General features: G+C 48.1%; 1 protein-coding gene across 3 annotated transcripts in view; it reads right to left on the bottom strand.

Moving 5' to 3' along the window:
• PPP1R1B (protein phosphatase 1 regulatory inhibitor subunit 1B) overlaps positions 1 to 19656 on the bottom strand; it is a 212490-nt gene that overhangs the window by 88141 nt on the left and 104693 nt on the right. The window lies entirely within an intron of this gene.

Below are 19656 nucleotides of genomic sequence, written 5' to 3'. Positions count from 1 at the left end.
AAAGAGTTCAGTTAGGGAAGTGAGAGGAGTGAAGTGGTAGTGGAGGAGTAAACTGACCGTGTCCGGGTGTGTGGCCCGGGCACCAAGAGCAAGGTTGGCAGACGGTGGTGGCCGTCTGCAGGAGAGGCAGATCAACACGGAACCGTAGGACCGGGGATGGGCGGTGGCCCGCCGGTACCGAACCGGGGAGCGAAGTGAAGCCAGCACACACAGGCAGGGCCTATGGACCCCTACCAGGCTTGGAGCCGCCATTAGAAGTCAAATCCGTCAGTGACCGGAACCCCAGGGGTTTCCTAACAGCCAAGACCCGATTGAAGGCAACCGTCCAACCAACAGAAGGAAATACAGCTACCGCCACAGCTAGAGTGCCAAGGGCCAGAGCCTGTGGGCAAAAGGGCTCCTCCGGCACATATATACGCTGGGGAGCGGGTTACCGGTGGGAATCCATCGGGACCGAACATACACAAAGGTGCAGGGAAAGGCAGCCACCACTAACCGTCCAGGAGAAGCCACAGCAGCCAGCTCCGGGACCCGTGCAGCCGGCTGCGGGACCCGTCCATCCAGCTGTTTGGTTTACCAGAGACTTTGCGTACATTTGTGGCTGAGTGAGTACAACCGTGCCGTCCGGCACCGCGCTGCGCAGTCCAGGCGACCCTGACCCTGCAACCCTGCACCCATCCAACCCTGCCTCCCCGTCATCTCACCGGGCTCCGGGACCACCAACCCCTACCCACGGAGGGGGTAAACAACATCCCAGCTGCTCCCCGCCATCGCTCCCGGGATCCCTGTCACCAGCAGCGGTGGTGCCCATCTTCACCACAACCCGTGGGTGGCGTCACGGACCAAATCCCCAAACCAAACTACCCCCTTTCACTCACGGGCGAGGAGCGGCGCTCGAGTCCCCGGATCCGGCCCACCGCTCGAGCCACCGAGCAGCCATTGCAGCAGCGCCGGACCCGAGCGTTGGCGAGCGCAGCGGCGTCCTTCCCCACCCGCGACACTATGTCTGTCATAATGGTGAGAAGGAAAATAAATTGTTCAAGTTATGGTTGCCAAAAGAACTTCTGTGTCAAGTGTTTCACTACTTCGCCTACAACGGCGACCGGATGCAGGGAAATGTATACCACCCTGAAGAGAATAGTAAGTGCCATACACCCCATCTGAAGTGATCCACACACACACGCTTTCTGGCATAAAATTTCAGGGCCCCCACGACCCTGCATCCACACCTTCCTACAAGTGTATTATTGAAAATATGCAATGCCTTTATAGCGAGTCTATTAATATAAAATAATTGTTCAAACCAAGCACAGGCATCCTTATCATGCCCAAAAAGCTCAGTGCAGCTTCCCACCTACTCGTTTTCCATCTATCTCCACCCTCCTCTTCCTTCATTGACAGCTTTCGCTTATAAGGGTATGTGCGCACGTTGCTTTTTACCTGCTTTTTACCTGCTTTTTTGCTGCTTTTTCTTCTGCGCTGTTTAATGCCAAAATGGATGTGTTCTTCTATTCAAGCAAAGTCTATGGGAATTTGGGTTTCTGGTTCACACTATGTTGTTCAAAATGCTGCCTTTTTGAGGCAGAACTTTGGTCAAAAACTCAGCTTTTCAAAGAAGCAACATGTCAATTGTTTTTGCCATTTGGGTTTTGCACTGCAAAGCTGAGTTTTTGACCAAAGTTCTGCCACAAAAAGGCAGCATTTTGAACAACATAGTGTGAACAAGAAACCCAAATTCCCATAGACTTTGCTTGAATAGAAGAACACATCCATTTTGGCATTAAACAGCGCAGAAGAAAAAGCAGCAAAAAAGCAGGTAAAAAGCAGGTAAAAAGCAACGTGCGCACATACCCTAAGAGCTGAGGAAGGGTGGAGATAAGTAGAAAACAAGTAGGTAAGAAGGTGCACTAGACTGTTGGCCACACCAAGGGTGCACCTAGCATTTGTGCTTGCTTGAACAGTCATTTTCGGCTGAGTCCCTTTAATTATGTCTTCAATATTTAGTAAATCAGAACAAAGACTATTGGCATACTTAATTACAGCTACACATATTCAGGATTAATCAAATTGCACGCAAAATCAGAGTAAACACATCTCAAAGTTGAAATGAAATTGCAAATGACTGCCATGTAAAGATTTTTTCCAGCAAGTCTTGTGTGTGTGCAGACAGCATCAATAGTCCCTGATATCTCTCATTTGAGGGGCACAAGATTTGGAGAGTTTGGGTTTTTGCTTGTCTGTGATAAGCCACAATCAAAGTGTCTGTTAAAGGGAATCTGTCACCAGGTTTTTTAACACCTAATCTGAGAGCAGGATAATGTAGGTGCAGAGATCCTGATTCCAGCGATGTGTCACTTACTGGGCTGCTTAAGGCCCCGTCACACTAAGCAACATCGCTAGCAACATCGCTGCTAACGAACAACTTTTGTGACGTTGCTAGCGAAGTTGCTGTGTGTGACATCCAGCAACAACCCGGCCCCTGCTGTGAGGTCGTTGGTTGTTGCTGAATGTCTTGGGCCATTTTTTAGTTGTTGCTGTCCCGCTGTGAAGCACAGATCGCTGTGTGTGACAGCGAGACAGCAACAACTAAATGTGCAGGCAGCAAGAGCCGGCTTCTGCGGAGGCTGGTAACCACAGTAAACATCGGGTAACCAAGAAGCCCTGTCCTTGGTTACCCGATATTTACCTTTGTTACCAGCCTCCGCCGCTCTCACTGTCAGTGCCGGCTCCTGCTCTGTGCACATGTAGCTGCAGCACACATCGGGTTAATTAACCCGATGTGTGCTGTAGCTAGGAGAGCAAGGAGCCAGCGCTAAGCAGTGTGCGCTGCTCCCTGCTCTGTGCACATGTAGCTGCAGGACACATCGGGTTAATTAACCCGATGTGTGCTGTAGCTAGGAGAGCAGGGAGCCAGCGCTAAGCATTGTGTGCTGCTCCCTGCTCTGTGCACATTTAGCTGCAGCACACATCGGGTAATTAACCCGATGTGTGCTGTAACTAGGAGAGCAGGGAGCCAGCGCTCAGTGTGCGCTGCTCCCTGTTCTCTGCACGTGTAGCTCCGTGCGCTGGTAACCAAGGTAAATATCGGGTTGATTACCCGATATTTACCTTAGTTACCAAGCGAAGCATCTTCCACGCGGCGCTGGGGGCTGGTCACTGGTTGCTGGTGAGCTCACCAGCAACTCGTGTAGCCACGCTCCAGCGATCCCTGCCAGGTCAGGTTGCTGGTGGGATCGCTGGAGCGTCGCAGTGTGACATCTCACCAGCAACCTCCTAGCAACTTACCAGCGATCCCTATCGTTGTTGGGATCGCTGGTAAGTTGCTTAGTGTGACTGGACCTTTAGTGTAGTTTTGATAAAATCACTGTTTAATCAGCACCAGATTATCATTAGAGGATTACTTGGCGTGCTGCAGGTAGTCCAGCATATTCATGATCTCTGTCTAAGGCTACGCTCACACGACCATATGACTCGAGTGCAATGCGAGAAAATCTCGCATTGCACTTGGACCAATGTTAGTCAATGAGGAAGAGCAGTTGGTCACCTTTTTTGTCATCCAGATTCTGTATAAGCGAAAAGTCGCAACATGCTGCGATTTCTTGCCGAAATCGTGCGAGCAACGCCAATACAAGTCAATGGGTGCAAGAAAAAAAAGGAACCCACGGACAGCACTTGAACCATCCTAGTGACGTCTGTTTTTCTAAATAAATTACTGTCATGTAGCACAGAACACTGTAAATGGTCCTGTAAATGACTGTAAATGACTAATAGCTGCTGAGAAAAAAACGGATTGCACACTGACAGCACACTACGGCTACTGTACGTGCCCACGGGACAATGTACTTGCGGATTTTGCCGCGGAAAACCTGCATTTGGCAGCGAGTTCCAGCTCACGCACCCCCATAAAAGCCTACGGGATTGTGTGAAAAATCGCACTGCAATCACATGTTATGCGACTGCAGGGCGATATACGCAAAGACAGACAGCGGAGATGGGGAGAAAGTGTTCCCTCCCTCTTCTCCATAGCTGTGATACTATCGCAAGATGGCATCACAGTCGCATGACCCTCGGCTGACGCACGCAGCAGAGGGTCATTAGCATATTGCTTCTGATGCTCTTGCAAGTGGAAAGAACCCTTAGAGTGATTATTGCCTTACAGTCCTTGTTGCTGCAACTTAAACAATCTATTCTATTCTCTAATAATACCATTTTTAGCTGCATTTAGTGTAGGGCTAGCTGCTGTAGAAGAGATCGATAATTGGAGGCATCTAGGTAGGGATTACAGCATTATTAGTCCTTGCTGCTGCAACGTAAAATATCTATCCTATTCTTACTGTCCTTGCTACTTCAACATAAAGATTATCTTCTATTCTCTAATAATACCTCTCTTATGTGCATTTAGTGTAGGGGTAGTTGCTGAGAAGGGATAGTGTATTAGAGGCATCTAGGCAGAGATTAGAGCATTATAGTCCTTGCTGCTGCAACATAAAAAAATCTATTGTATTCTCTAATAATACCTATGTTAGCTGAAATCAGTGTAGGCCTAGCTGCTGGAGAAGGGATAGTGATAGGGATATTGGAAACATCTATGCAGGGATAATAGCCTTCCAATCCTTGCTGCTGCAAAGTAAAACCAAAAGTCCTTTTCTGGAGTAATTCTAATCTATTCTATTCTCTAATAATACTGCTCAGAGCTCCATTTTGTGTAGGGAAAGCTGCTGGAGGACGGATCAAGTATTAAAGGCATCTAGGCAGGGATTACTGCCTTAGTCCATGCTGCAACGTAAAAATAAGTTCTATTCTCTAATAATACTGCTTTTAGCTGCATTAGTGTAGAGTTAGCTGCTGGAGAAGAGATAGTGTATTTGAGGCATCTAGGCAGGGATTATAGCCCTTGCTGCTGTAAAGTAAAAAATCTATTCTATTCTCCAATAATACCGCTCTTAGCTGCACTTAGGGTAGGGAGAGCTGCTGGAGAAGGGATAGTGTATTAGTCATCTAGGCAGGGATTATAGCCTGCCAGTGTGTTTTGCAATCCCTCTTTTAAATTTTTGCTAAACCTTCCACTTAGTGCATAGGTTTTACCACTGTAGGAACCCCACTCTTTCTAATATTGTCAAAAAATGTATTCTAAGTATTGTCATCCCTCCTTTACATTTTTGCTAGGCCTTACTCTTAGTGCAAAGTATTTAACACTGTAAGAGTCCCACTTTTTTTTAAAATTGTCCAAAAGTTTATTCTGAGGCCCTCCTCTATGTGTCTATCAAGGTGTATTGCAATCCCTCCTTTAAATAAATATGGTGAGAGATGTCCCGGCTATTAAGGCTATGTTCACACATTGCATTTTTGCTGTGTTTTGCAGCATTTTTTTCATGAGCTTTATGCAAATTAAAAGCTGATTTTTAAAGTACCAGCAAAAGCTAGGAGATTTCATAAATTGAATGCACACAATTGTTTTTCTATTCCTGACTGAAATTGAAAACTGCTGCCTTTTTAAAAGAAGCAGTATGTCAATTAGGTCAGTGTTTTTTCCCCCCATTTTTTATTTGACATATATACAAGTCATTATAAAGGAAATAAAGTTTCCCAACATTTTTTACTGTAAAATCCATTTTAGTTTCGGTTTTGCATTTTTTATTTTCACTCCGTAAAAGTGACATAATACTCTGACAACATTGTTCCCAGCAAAGACCAGGGTGTCAGAGATGTGTCTTCCCCATGCTGTTCCCATTCCATTTGAACACTGTTTTCTTCCATTCCAGCGATTCTACTGCCCCACCAGTTTTCCATTGACTTCCATTATATTCGTTACTCGAATAGAGCCAGTTCTAGCATCCGACCAGCTCGATTAGAGTACCAGCACTCAAGCATTTTAGTGTTCGCTCATCACTAGTTTACACCGATTGTGGCACAGGGTGCTATGGTCCGTTCAAAGGCCATTGTTCTAGAAGTCTTGAGGTTTGATCAGATACAAACATGCTGAGGCCCTGAGCTTTGCTCTTGTGGTTTTTGCAGTTTCTCTGCGTATTGTATGGCCTGACCCTGGGTGAATTTCCTGGGACTTGCACTCTTGTGAAGACTGTCAATTGCCTTGATTGTTTTCCACTTGTGAATTATTTTTTTTACTGCAGAATGATGGACTCCAGATAGTTTGGAAATGGTCTTGTATAATCCAGATTCATGGGCAGCAATGACTGCTTCATCTCAGGTTACAGTGCCTACAAGTAGTATTCAACCCCCTGCAGATTTAGCAGGTTTACATATTCGGAATTAACTTGGCATTGTGACTTTTGGACTGTAGATCAGCCTGGAAGTGTGAAATGCACTGCAGCAAAAAAGAATGTTATTTCTTTTTTTATTTTATTTTTTTTAAATTGTGAAAAGTTTATTCAGAGGGTCATTTATTATTCAACCCCTCAAACCACAAGAATTCTGTTTGGTTCCCCTAAAGTATTAAGAAGTATTTCAGGCACAAAGAACAATGAGCTTCACATGTTTGGATTAATTATCTCTTTTTCCAGCCTTTTCTGACTAATTAAGACCCTCCCCAAACTTGTGAACAGCACTCATACTTGGTCAACATGGGAAAGACAAAGGAGCATTCCAAGGCCATCAGAGACAAGATCGTGGAGGGTCATAAGGCTGGCAAGGGGTACAAAACCCTTTCCAAGGAGTTGGGCCTACCTGTCTCCACTGTTGGGAGCATCATCCGGAAGTGGAAGGCTTATTGAACTACTGTTAGCCTTCCACGGCCTGGACAGCCTTTGAAAGTTTCCACCCGTGCCGAGGCCAGGCTTGTCCGAAGAGTCAAGGCTAACCCAAGGACAACAAGGAAGGAGCTACGGGAAGATCTCATGGCAGTGGGGACATTGGTTTCAGTCAATACCATAAGTAACGTACTCCACCGCAATGGTCTCCGTTCCAGACAAGCCCGTAAGGTACCTTTACTTTCAAAGCATCATGTCAAGGCTCGTCTACAGTTTGCTCATGATCACTTGGAGGACTCTGAGACAGACTGGTTCAAGGTTCTCTGGTCTGATGAGACCAACATCGAGATCTTTAGTGCCAACCACACACGTGACGTTTGGAGACTGGATGGCACTGCATACGACCCCAAGAATACCATCCCTACAGTCAAGCATGGTGGTGGCAGCATTATGCTGTGGGGCTGTTTCTCAGCCAAGGGGCCTGGCCATCTGATCCGCATCCATGGGAAGATGGATAGCACGGCCTACCTGGAGATTTTGGCCAAGAACCTCCGCTCCTCCATCAAGGATCTTAAGATGGGTCGTCATTTCATCTTCCAACAAGACAACGACCCAAAGCACACAGCCAAGAAAACCAAGGCCTGGTTCAAGAGGGAAAAAATCAAGGTGTTTCAGTGGCCTAGTCAGTCTCCTGACCTTAACCCAATTGAAAACTTGTGGAAGGAGCTCAAGATTAAAGTCCACATGAGACACCCAAAGAACCTAGATAACTTGGAGAAGATCTGCATGGAGGAGTGGGCCAAGATAACTCCAGAGACCTGTGCCGGCCTGATCAGGTCTTATAAAAGACGATTATTAGCTGTAATTGCAAACAAGGGTTATTCCACAAAATATTAAACCTAGGGGTTGAATAATAATTGACCCACACTTTTATGTTGAAAATTTATTAAAATTTAACTAAGCAACATAACTTGTTGGTTTGTAAGATTTATGCATCTGTTAATAAATCCTGCTCTTGTTTGAAGTTTGCAGGCTCTAACTTATTTGCATCTTATCAAACCTGCTAAATCTGCAGGGGGTTGAATACTACTTGTAGGCACTGTATATTTACCCAATTATAAGACCTTCTAAGGACCAATTTTTTTTAATTGACTAGAAAAATTGCTGACACTTCCTAATCTCAGTCTGAACTGGTGCATACTCAACATGACATACAATATCTAAAATAGCAATTGCACTCAAGTAAAGGGAAGTAACTCATATTTAAATAAAAAAAATCATGTTTTCTTGGCAGTAATGTGTATTCCAATGTTCACCATCTACATACTTGTTTTTTCTCCTGCCCTTTACTTGAGTGCAACTGCTATTTTAGATATTTGATGTCATGTTCAGTATGCACCAGTTCAGACTATGAGATTAGGAATTGCTGGCAATTTTTCTACTTTGTATTATGGAGTCATGTCCTTTGTCTAATTTTCCTTTTGCAGGTGCTATTCTAGCCCATATAAAAGTTCAGTTTGGACAAGAGAGGCATAGCAACTAGAGTAGGACCCGGAGAGAGTTACACCTTGACGTGGTGACTGGGCACAAGTAGATTTGGCCACCTTTATTTGCTAAGTAACTCATATTTTTCATGTTTTCTTGGCAGTAATGCACATTCATATTCCAATGTTCACCATCTACATACTTGTTTTTTCTCCTTCCCTTTTCTTGAGTGCAACTACTATAATGTCTTGATTCCTAAAACTATATAATCAATGTACACATATTGATCCCTCCTTCAGACTCCACTACAACTACTTCAATACAGTTTCTCTATACAAATGCAGATTTAGGGGTACTTCACACACAGCGAGATCGCTTCTGAGATCGCTGCTGAATCACGTTTTTTGTGACCTCATTAGCGATCTCGCTGTGTGTGACACTGAGCAGCGATCTGGCCCCTGCTGTGAGATCGCTGCTCGTTACACACAGCCCTGGTTCGTTTTTTTATTGTTGCTCTCCCGCTGATAAGCACACATCGCTGTGTGTGACAGCGAGAGAGCAACAATCCTGAATGTGAAGGGAGCAGGAGCCGGCGTCTGACAGCCTGCGGTAAGCTGTAACCAAAGTAAACATCGGGTAACCAAGGTGGTTACCCGATATTTACCTTCGTTACCAGCCTCCGCAGCTCTCACGCTGCCAGTGCCGGCTCCTGCTCCCTGCACACGCTAAGTTAAGCGGTGTGAGCTGGTAACTAAGGTAAACATTGGGTAACCATACCCGATGTTTACCTTAGTTACCAGTGTCCGCAGCTTCCAGACGCCGGCTCCGTGCAAGCGCAGCGTCGCTTGCACGTCGCTGCTGGCTGGGGGCTGGTCACTGGTCGCTGGTGAGATCTGCCTGTTTGACAGCTCACCAGCGACCATGTAGCGATGCAGCAGCGATCCTGACCAGGTCAGATCGCTGGTCGGATCGCTGCTGCATCGCTAAAGTGTGAAGGTACCCTTAGGGGTGCTTCACACACAGCGAGCTCACTGCCGAGATCGCTGCTGAGTCACGCTTTTTGTGACGCAGCAGTGACCTCATTAGCGATCTCGCTGTGTGTGACAATGAGCAGCGATCTGGCCCCTGCTGCGAGATCGCTGCTCGTTACACACAGCCCTGGTTCGTTTTTTTCAAAGGCGCTCTCCCACTGTGACACACAGATCGCTGTGTGTGACAGCGAGAGAGCGACAAATGAAGCGAGCAGGGAACAGGAGCCGGCGTCTGACAGCTGAGGTAAGCTTGTAACCAAGATAAACATCGGGTAACCAAGGTGGTTACCCGATATTTACCTTCGTTACCAGCCTCCGCAGCTCTCACGCTGCCAGTGCCGGCTCCTGCTCCCTGCACACGCTAAGTTAAGCGGTGTGAGCTGGTAACTAAGGTAAACATTGGGTAACCATACCCGATGTTTACCTTAGTTACCAGTGTCCGCAGCTTCCAGACGCCGGCTCCGTGCAAGCGCAGCGTCGCTTGCACGTCGCTGCTGGCTGGGGGCTGGTCACTGGTCGCTGGTGAGATCTGCCTGTTTGACAGCTCACCAGCGACCATGTAGCGATGCAGCAGCGATCCTGACCAGGTCAGATCGCTGGTCGGATCGCCGCTGCATCGCTAAAGTGTGAAGGTACCCTTAGGGGTGCTTCACACACAGCGAGCTCACTGCCGAGATCGCTGCTGAGTCACGCTTTTTGTGACGCAGCAGTGACCTCATTAGCGATCTCGCTGTGTGTGACAATGAGCAGCGATCTGGCCCCTGCTGCGAGATCGCTGCTCGTTACACACAGCCCTGGTTCGTTTTCTTCAAAGGCGCTCTCCCACTGTGACACACAGATCGCTGTGTGTGACAGCGAGAGAGCGACAAATGAAGCGAGCAGGGAGCAGGAGCCGGCGTCTGACAGCTGAGGTAAGCTTGTAACCAAGATAAACATCGGGTAACCAAGGTGGTTACCCGATATTTACCTTAGTTACCAGCCTCTGCAGCTCTCACGCTGCCTCTGCTGCCGGCTCCGGCTCTCTGCACATGTAGCTGCTGTACACATCGGGTTAATTAACCCGATGTGTACTGTAGCTAGGAGAGCAAGGAGCCAGCGCTAAGCAGTGTGCGCGGCTCCCTGCTCTCTGCACATGTAGCTGCATTACACATCGGGTTAATTAACCCGATGTGTACTGTAGCTAGGAGAGCAAGGAGCCAGCGCTCAGTGTGCGCGGCTCCTTGCTCCCTGCACACACAGCTAAGCGGTGTGCGCTGGTAACTAATGTAAACATCGGGTAACCATACCCGATGTTTACCTTAGTTACCAGTCTCCGCAGCTTCCAGATGGCGGCTCCGTGCAAGGGCAGCGTCGCTTGCACGTCGCTGCTGGCTGGGGGCTGTTCACTGGTCGCTGGTGAGATCTGCCTGTTTGACAGCTCACCAGCGACCATGTAGCGATGCAGCAGCGATCCTGACCAGGTCAGATCGCTGGTCGGATCGCTGCTGCATCGCTAAGTGTGAAGGTACCCTTACAGTTACAGGCCAACACACACAGAGCTGAGTTGTACAAACACTTGACAGGGCGGTTCAAACAATGAAGGAGTCATTGACCAGTAATTAGATCAACAAACACAGAGGATCCTTGTCCATACACAGCAGAGCTTGCAAGCTAGACTGCCATAGTCGACCATAATCAGCACTGCATGCCCATAATTTATCTTTAGTCCGTCACAAGCTGACCTTGCAGAAAATCAGACATGAGAGACATTTCAAATTGAGGCTTAGTGCAGCCCCCAGTGCTGATAAGAACTTAGATGGCCTTCATAGAATCACCTTCACCACCCAATATCCAGCCAAAGTGACACCAGTAACCCTTTCCAGCATCCATTCACCGATTGTTATGTAAGCCAAGTTTATTGTACTCGATGAAAATAACTAAAACATCACTGTAGGGATAATTAAAAGGTGCCTCGGGACAGTGCCTGAAACATTATCGTGAATGTGTGTTTTTAAGAACACTCTTTTCACAATCATCTACCAGTGTAAATAGGCTGCCGATCTCCCGGAGAAGGAGCAAAACACTTGTTCATTGGGTGAAATGATCTAATGTGCAGCACAAAAGATCAGCCTTCTTGGCGGTCTTCATCGTGTGTAAAGAGGGAAAGAGGACTCACACTGTCGAGAACAATGACAGTTTTTTGGCATTGAGCAATCTATATAGATCGTTCAATGAACATCGTTTTCTACTAGCTGCCTGTGTAAACAGTCTATTAAACAATGGGAGATCGGTAAATGTTTAACAATTGGTGGTTGTTTAGTACCGTCGGTCGGTCCATGTAAATGTAAGCTAAAGGCCCCGTCACACTAAGCAACATCGCTAGCAACATCGCTGGTAACGAACAACTTTTGTGACGTTGCTAGCGATGTTGCTGTGTGTGACATCCAGCAACAACCTGGCCCCTGCTGTGAGGTCGTTGGTTGTTGCTGAATGTCCTGGGCCATTTTTTAGTTGTTGCTGTCCTGCTGTGAAGCACAGATCGCTGTGTGTGACAGCGAGACAGCAACAACTAATGTGCAGTGAGCAGGGAGCCAGCTTCTGCTGAGGCTGGTAACTAATGTAAACATCGGGTAACCAAGAAGCCCTGTCCTTGGTTACCCGATATTTACCTTTGATACCAGCCTCCGCCGCTCTCACTGCCTGTGCTGCCGGCTCCTGCTCTGTGCACATGTAGCTGCAGCACACATCAGGTAATTAACCCGATGTGTGCTGTAACTAGGAGAGCAAGGAGCCAGCACTAAGCAGTGTGCGCTGCTCCCTGCTCTGTGCACATTTAGCTGCAGCACACATCGGGTTAATTAACCTGATGTGTGCTGTAACTAGGAGACTGGGGGCTGGTCACTGGTTGCTGGTGAGCTCACCAGCAACTCGTGTAGCCACGCTCCAGCGATCCCTGCCAGGTCAGGTTGCTGGTGGGATCGCTGGAGCGTTGCAGTGTGACATCTCACCAGCAACCTCCTAGCAACTTACCAGCGATCCCTATCGTTGTTGGGATCGCTGGTAAGTTGCTTAGTGTGACTGGACCTTTAGTCTGGACATACACATTAGAGAGTGGTCAGCTAAACGATTGTTTTGTTCACAGCTATCTATCCCAAATACGCCATACATAGGAATGCTTAGCTCGGCCAAGCGTACCTCTGTTCTTTGAAAGCGTTGCCTCCAGACTCCTTTGACAGGACCTAAAGGATCAGCTGTTAAAATCTAACAGGCTCGATCTTTTTGATGTTGGGAAAGAATTAGGAGGCCCCCATATACATTACATGGTTGGCCAATCTCAAAATCGGTGGGTTTGGACGACATTTATCTAATGTATGTGGGAGCTTTTATTTTCGGAGATGTTCTAGTGCCTTTGTAAAGGCCCTGTCACACACAGAGATAAATCTGCGGCAGATCTGTGGTTGCAGTGAAATTGTGGACAATCAGTGCCAGGTTTGTGGCTGTGTACAAATGGAACAATATGTCCATGATTTCACTGCAACCACAGATCTGCCAAAGATTTATCTCTGTGTGTGACTGGGCCTTTAGAGGTATTTATCTGAAAGGGAACCTGTCAGGTCCCATTTTCACCCTCTAACCTAGCAGCATTCATACCTGTGTGCCCAAATTCTCTCCCTAACCAGCTCTGTATAATGCGATTCACTAACATGCTATTCAATGCTATCATTAATAAAAATGACAAAATTTGCTTTTTCCTATGCTAATTAGGGTCTTGACTAGTCGAAGGGCCGATAGTTTCACAGACTAGTCGGCCCTTTTCTCATGTTATTAAACGCCTGTGGGCGTGATAACATGATTTCCATGAGCCGACGTCACCGCCAGCCAATAAAAATCTTGCACATGCGCTCGGCTCATTTTGGTCAGTGTGCTTCAGAAGCAGGGTGTATGCTTTCTGGCTTCATTAGGTGTTTCGTGTGGCGCCCCGCAGGCTTCATTCGCCATTTCACTTAAGGTGCAGTACTCATCCTAGGTGAGGAAGGGGTTAACCGCTGGTGTTCATCACTTATACAACACAGCCAGAAAATGAGTCAGCAGTTTAACTTATACATAGAGCAGCAGCTAGACACTGAAACTGGGCTAAAGGTAGTCACCATAACAACGGGTTTTTCCCAGCCACTAGTGAGTCATCAGGAAGGTGGGGGCAGCATGAGGGAAGTGAGGGAACACACAGTTTGTACCTCAGAATAGTCTGGGACACAGAACAACACGGTAGCTGAAGAAAGTGCTTAAGAGCTTCTTCAGTTAGGCCGGCCCAACTAGAAGAAGCAAGAGTTTACTGGGTGAGCTGGAGAGACAGAGGAGTAACACAGTTGCTGAGGGGAGAGCTTCATTGCTCCTTCGGAACTGGCGCAGTGCAGGATCCAGAGCCCTAGGGTGGAACATACTCTACGTTCGATCACCAGAATCTGCAGGACAGGGGGATTGTACGTCCCTCTGGCATTACAAGTTCCCGGAGCACAGTTGGCACATAGAACCTGAGAGGGAGTCAGAGCTGGAGTTGAAGTGTGGAGATATAGAGTAGTCAGAACTTTGACCTACTGACTGCCCAGCTCTACAGACACTAATATAATTAACTGAACTGCTCCTAAAAGTCAAAGCATTTTTATGCCAAAAGGATTACAGAATATCTGATTACTATGGGGAGTAGCTGATTATCACCCAATGCTTCCTGCTGTGCTAAAGGGTTGACCACAGGATGAATTTCATCCAGTTTATTATCCTGCAGTGTAGGGTATTTGTGGTCATACACATTTGATGAATGTCTGCTGACACTGCCAATTTTTGCAGGACCAGGCAACTATTTAAAGCCACATTCACACAATGTGTATTTGGTGAGTTTTTTTACCTCAGTATTTGTAAGTAGAGATCGGCGAACCCACAGATGTTCGGGTTTGGCGGGTCCGCCTAGACTTAAAAAAAAGTCCAGTTTGGGACTGGACTTGAACCCAAACATCTACCCAGACCCTATATAAATCTATGGGGACCTGAAAATTGTGTTGTAAAGTGGTAGTCGAAAGGGCTAAGAGGCTGTCAAACAGGAGTATTATACTTACAGATTCTCCCAAGCGGCTGTCGCACTGCTTCCGGGTCCGCTCATTAACTCTCATTCATATTCACTGCTTCCCCCACCCACCATCAGTCCCTACGTCTGTGATTGGTTGCAGTGAGACTGGGCCCCCAATCTGTGTGACAGCATCTGTTATTGGTTGGAATCACACACACTGTCTGCGTCCCTATAGTGTTGTAAAAATAAAGAAATGAATAAAAAAATGGCATAGATTCCCACCAAATTGTGATACCAAGCACAGATAAAGCATATGGCCCAGGCTGCAGCCCCTGGCGGTGTGCTTATCTTGGCTGTGTATAAAAATAAGGGGGACCGCATGCAGCTTTTTAAAAAATGATTTAAATAAATAAAAAAGGAGTGTGGTCCTCCCCAATTTTGATACCCAGCTATAATAAAGCTGACAGCTGGAGGCTGGTATTCTGAGGCTGGATAGGTCCATGGTTATTAGGCCTCCAGCCGAAAAATATTAGCCTGCAGCCACCCAGAATTGCCCCATCCATTAGATGCAACACTGCACTTTACCCAGCTCATCCCGACTGACCTGGTGCGATGGCAATTGGGGTAATATAAGGAGTTAATGACAACTCACAGCTGTCACTAATCCTAGATTATTAATGGGATGGCATGGCTGAGACTCCCCCATTACTAATCCTGTAAGTGAAAAGAAAAAAAACACAGGAAAAAATCCTTTACTTGAAAAAAAATACAACAAACCCCACTCTTTCTCTTATTGATTAAGACCCCAAACACCCAGGTCCAACATAATCCATACTAGGACCCACAACGATCCCAGCGCTAATGCATACTGAAGTCACAGAGCGTGGGCACATTAGAAAACATGACTGTGATTTCAGGCAGACACTGACTGAGCCGCAGCTGTGAGTGGTGACATCACTGAGTTTACCTGCGGTGACAGCTGGAGGTTCCCACGGTGCCACAGGTAAACTCATCTCACCTTCTTTTTCCTTTTATTTTTTAATTTCTATCATTATATGAGTGGCCGAACCTGAACAGTAAGAGGGATTCCCCTGAGAAGTCTGTATTCGGGGTCTGTGCACAGACACTAGTATTATTTGTAAGCCAAAAGTAGGAGTGAAACAATCAGAGGAAAAGTATAATAGAAACACGTCATCACTTCTGTTTTATTCACCCACTCCTGGTTTTGGCTTACAAATACTGAGGTAAATAAATCACCAAATACTCAACTTGAGAACATGGCCTAATCCTTATTAAGGTGTCCTAATGAGTGGAAAAAAGGAGGGGGTATGATGAATTTCAACATGCCTAATCCTTTGTTCTTATGGTGTACAAGCAATCTTAGATGTCTGGCAGCATCTTATATTCCCCTCTACCAATTGAGAACGCTCTCGGCCCATATCAGAAATGTTACCTAATATTGTAGGGCCAACACACAATAATAGAAATGGAGGCAGGTCATAGCAGTAGTTTAAAAATGGATTCTGTGCCTCCCTAATATAAATTTCTTTAAAAGAAATTAAATGCTTTTTAGCAATCTTATCTGTAGGCACAAGACCTTCGTAAGATTGTGTGAGGTGAAACCAATTATGGACATGTCGCGGGCGGGGAGGACGCCACTGCGCTTCGCTCACTAACGCTCGGGTCCGGCGCTGCTGCGATGGCTGCTTGGTGGCTCGAGCGATGGGCCGGATCCAGGGACTCGAGCGGCGCTCCTCGCCCGTGAGTGAAAGGGGTGGTTGATTTTGGGGATTTTAGTCCGTGACGCCACCCACGGGTTGTGGTGAGGTTGAGCACCACCGCTGCTGGTGACGGGGATCCCGGGAGCGATGGTGGGGAGCAGCTGGGATGTTGTTTTCCCCCTCCGTGGGTAGGGGTTGGTGGTCCCGGGGCCTGGTGAGGTGACGGGGAGGCAGGGCTGGCAAGGTGCAGGGTCACCTGGACTGCGCAGCGCGGTGTCGGATGGCACAATTGTACTCACTCAGCCACAAATGTACGCAAAGTCTCTGGTAAACCAAATGGCTGGATGGACGGGTCCCGCAGCCGGCTGCTGTGGTTTCTCACGGACGGTTGGTGTTGGCTGCCTTTCCCTGCACCTTTGTGTATTTATCGGTCCCGATGGCTTTCCAACGGTAACCCGCTCCCCAGCATGTATATGTGCCGGAGGAGCCCTTTTGCCCGCAGGCTCTGGCCCTTGGAACTCTAGATGTGGCGGTAGCTGTATTTCCTTCTACTGTTTGGACGGTTGCCTTCTATCGGGTCTTGGATGCTAGGAAACCCCTGAGGTTCCGGTCACTAACGGATTTGACCTCTTAACGGCGACTCCAAGCCTGGTCGGGGTCTGCAGGCCCTGCCGGTGTGTGCTGGCTTCACTTCGCTCCCCGGTTCGGTACCGGTGGGCCACCGCCCGACCCCGGTCCTACGGTTTTGCGTTGATCTGCCGCTCCTGCAGACGGCCACCACCGTCTGCCAACCTTGCTCTTAGTGCCCGGGCCACACACCCGGACACAGTCAGTTTACTCCTCCACTACCACTTCACTCCTCTCTCTTCCACTTCCCTAACTGAACTCTTTCCTTTTCCCGCCTCCAGAACTGTGAACTCCTCAGTGGGTGGGGCCAACCCACCTGGTGTGGACATCAGCCCCTGGAGGGAGGCAACAAGGATTTTGTGTCTGGCTGATGTGCCTGTCTCGGGGTGGGGGTGTGTGTTGTAGTACCTGTGACGACCTGGCTAGTCCAGGGCGCCACAGACACATTAAATTCTAATGTTGTTCTGAACATAACCTTTGGTTTAGGTGTCTGGCAGACGCGTATCTCTGCCCAGCTTTATAGAAACCACCTATCCATCAATAATTCATGGCAATAAAGTACAAGGCCGGAGCCCCACCCCCGGTGTGGGCGGAGGCCAGCATGACTTGGTTAGGAGGAGGGTGGGGTGGGGATCCTGGGTCAGTTGGAGCATATACAGTATAGGCCAGCCTGGGGGTGGAGGATCCCTTTGGCCTGCGCTCCCTTGGGATTGTGGACACCGGATATCCCCCCCTCTGCAGCAACATGTTAGCTTCCTGATGTCCTCGGTCACCGGCCATTTGAGCAGCTGTGGGTGGAAGCCGGTCACCATCCCCCCCTCCAGGTGGCTCTATAGTCAGCTACACGCAATCCTAAGGAGCGGTGCGGGAGAGGCCTCCTCTGATCAATCCATGTCACAGGAGTGGCCTCCACGCAGTCCCTGGCCGTCGACGAGATGGTCCATGGATGTGCCAGTGCGGCCTCAGTAGCAGCACAGAAGCCACCCCTTTGGGGACCCTCCGAGCAAGGGGCAGCAGCATGGCTGTCTGAGTCAGCGTCGTTCCGGGAGGAATTCGTGGACGCGCCTGAGGTCGGCGGCAGTTGGTAGGCCTCAGCCTCTCTGGGGGCGGGGTCTGCCACTGCTCTCCTGCTCTAATACCCTGATGTTGCGCTTTGGCGCTGTACCAGTCGGGCGGCCTGGCTGTCTTCGACGGCGGTCTCCTGGAGGATCCGAGGTTCCTTTCCCGGCAGTCAGTGGATCGTCGGCAGCGGTCTCTCCCTCACACCTGTAGCTCAGGATCCAGGCTCTGAGTCGTCCAGGCGGGCTTCTCCTGGATTGGGCCTGGCAGCGGCTGATCCGAGGCATCACCGTTTACCAAACAGTTTCGGATAGTCAGCAGGGTTCGGGAATTTCAGCTGGTGGGACAACACAACAGCTCCCGCACAGCCTGGTGAGTACATCCATGTCTTGTTTGTCCTCCTTATCTATCACTTTTTCACATATATTTGTGTAGTCAGGTGGTGTCTGCGGTCAGCATCGGTTCAGGGTCGGTGAGGCAGGAGCACCAGTTAGTTGGGAGTGGTGTAGCGGTAGTTTGGTCAGGGGTTAGGGAGTTGGTAGTCCGTAATAAGGCTATGCTGGGGTGTGTATCCATTTGGCTTGCTCCTGAGGTTGGGGTACAGGGATTGTGGCTGGCAGGCCGGTGGGGCCTGGGCAGGGTGTCAGAGCCAGTGTTTGTATCAGACGGTGAAGGGGATGGATGGGATTTACTTGGATGATAAAGCGTGGAAGTCTCTGTCTGTTTTTAGGGTTCTCAATTGAAGGAGGTTAGAGAAAATTTTGGAAAGAAGGATTGGCATATGAAGTACAATAAAAACTCACAGAACTTCTTTCACAGACATTTGTATAAATGTTTGCTTGGTGGCTCAGTGGTTAGCACTGCAGTCTTGTGGTGGCTCAGTGGGTAGCACTGCAGTCTTGCAGCGCTGGGGTACTGGATTCGGATCCCACAAAGGGTAATATCTGCAAGGGGTTTGTATGTTCTCCCCGTGTTTGCGTGGTTTTCCTCTATGTTCTCCGGTTTCCTCCCATACTCCAAAGAAATACTGGTAGGGATTCTAGATTTTGAGCTCCGATGGGGACAGTGTTACAAATGTATGTAAAGCGCGGTGAAACCAATAGCGCTAGATAAATGAATAAATATTATAATTTCCCCTGTTGCTTTTGAAAAAGGTATTTTAGATAAGTAAAAGAGGATGACAGTAAAAAGAAGGATGAGCAGAAGCGCTGGTGGCATCTGATCCCACAGTCTTTCATTAACTGGTTACAGGTGTTCGTGATTTGGCAAGTGTTAGTGGGAAAAAAGGCGTCGGACAATTGTTGGCATATTTTCTGTAATATGGATTCCATTGGGGGAAGCTTACAGGGTATATGGGAGGCAGGTTTGGTTGGGTTATGGCGAACAGTTGCATCAACGGGGGCCATCCACCCATCTATTTCGTTGGAATCAGAGGGACATTGGCCTCTTGCTGAGAGCGGCAGTCGGGCGGAGGGTCCTCAGGATGGTCTGTTTTTGGTGCTAGAAGCTTAATAAGGGCCAGTGCATGGTGGGGGCAAATTGCAGGTAAAAACATTGTTGTTTGCACTGTATGGGCCACTATTGTGGGGATTTTAAGTGCTTTAGGCAAAGTAGGGCCACGTCAGGGACCTTTAATACCCATGGGGGAGGCGCCGGTGAGGTTTCGCGCATGCTCCCTTACCTAAGTAAGTTTCCTGATCAGGAGAAGGCAGGTTTGAGGACTGAGAGTTTGTTCTGCTGGTTTTCGGATTCTATCTTCTGTCTTTCGGGCTCTGCGGACCGTTAAAATCTTAACTTGGCTTAGTGGTATTCGGGAGAGGTAAAAGAAGTTGGAGAAAGGGGTTTATCTGACCTGTATGTTCTACCCCCATCATGACGGTCTCGATACAGAACTTTGCTCAGTGTTTACATGTTGTTCGACAAGACAACAAAGTGGGTGTAAGGTTGTAGCAGGAAGGCCTGGATGGAAAGAAGAAGGGGGTGAA

This window comes from Anomaloglossus baeobatrachus, chromosome 5, assembly GCF_048569485.1.
Source record: "Anomaloglossus baeobatrachus isolate aAnoBae1 chromosome 5, aAnoBae1.hap1, whole genome shotgun sequence".
Lineage (NCBI taxonomy): Eukaryota > Metazoa > Chordata > Amphibia > Anura > Aromobatidae > Anomaloglossus > Anomaloglossus baeobatrachus.
This window is presented reverse-complemented; position numbering and strand designations above follow the sequence as displayed.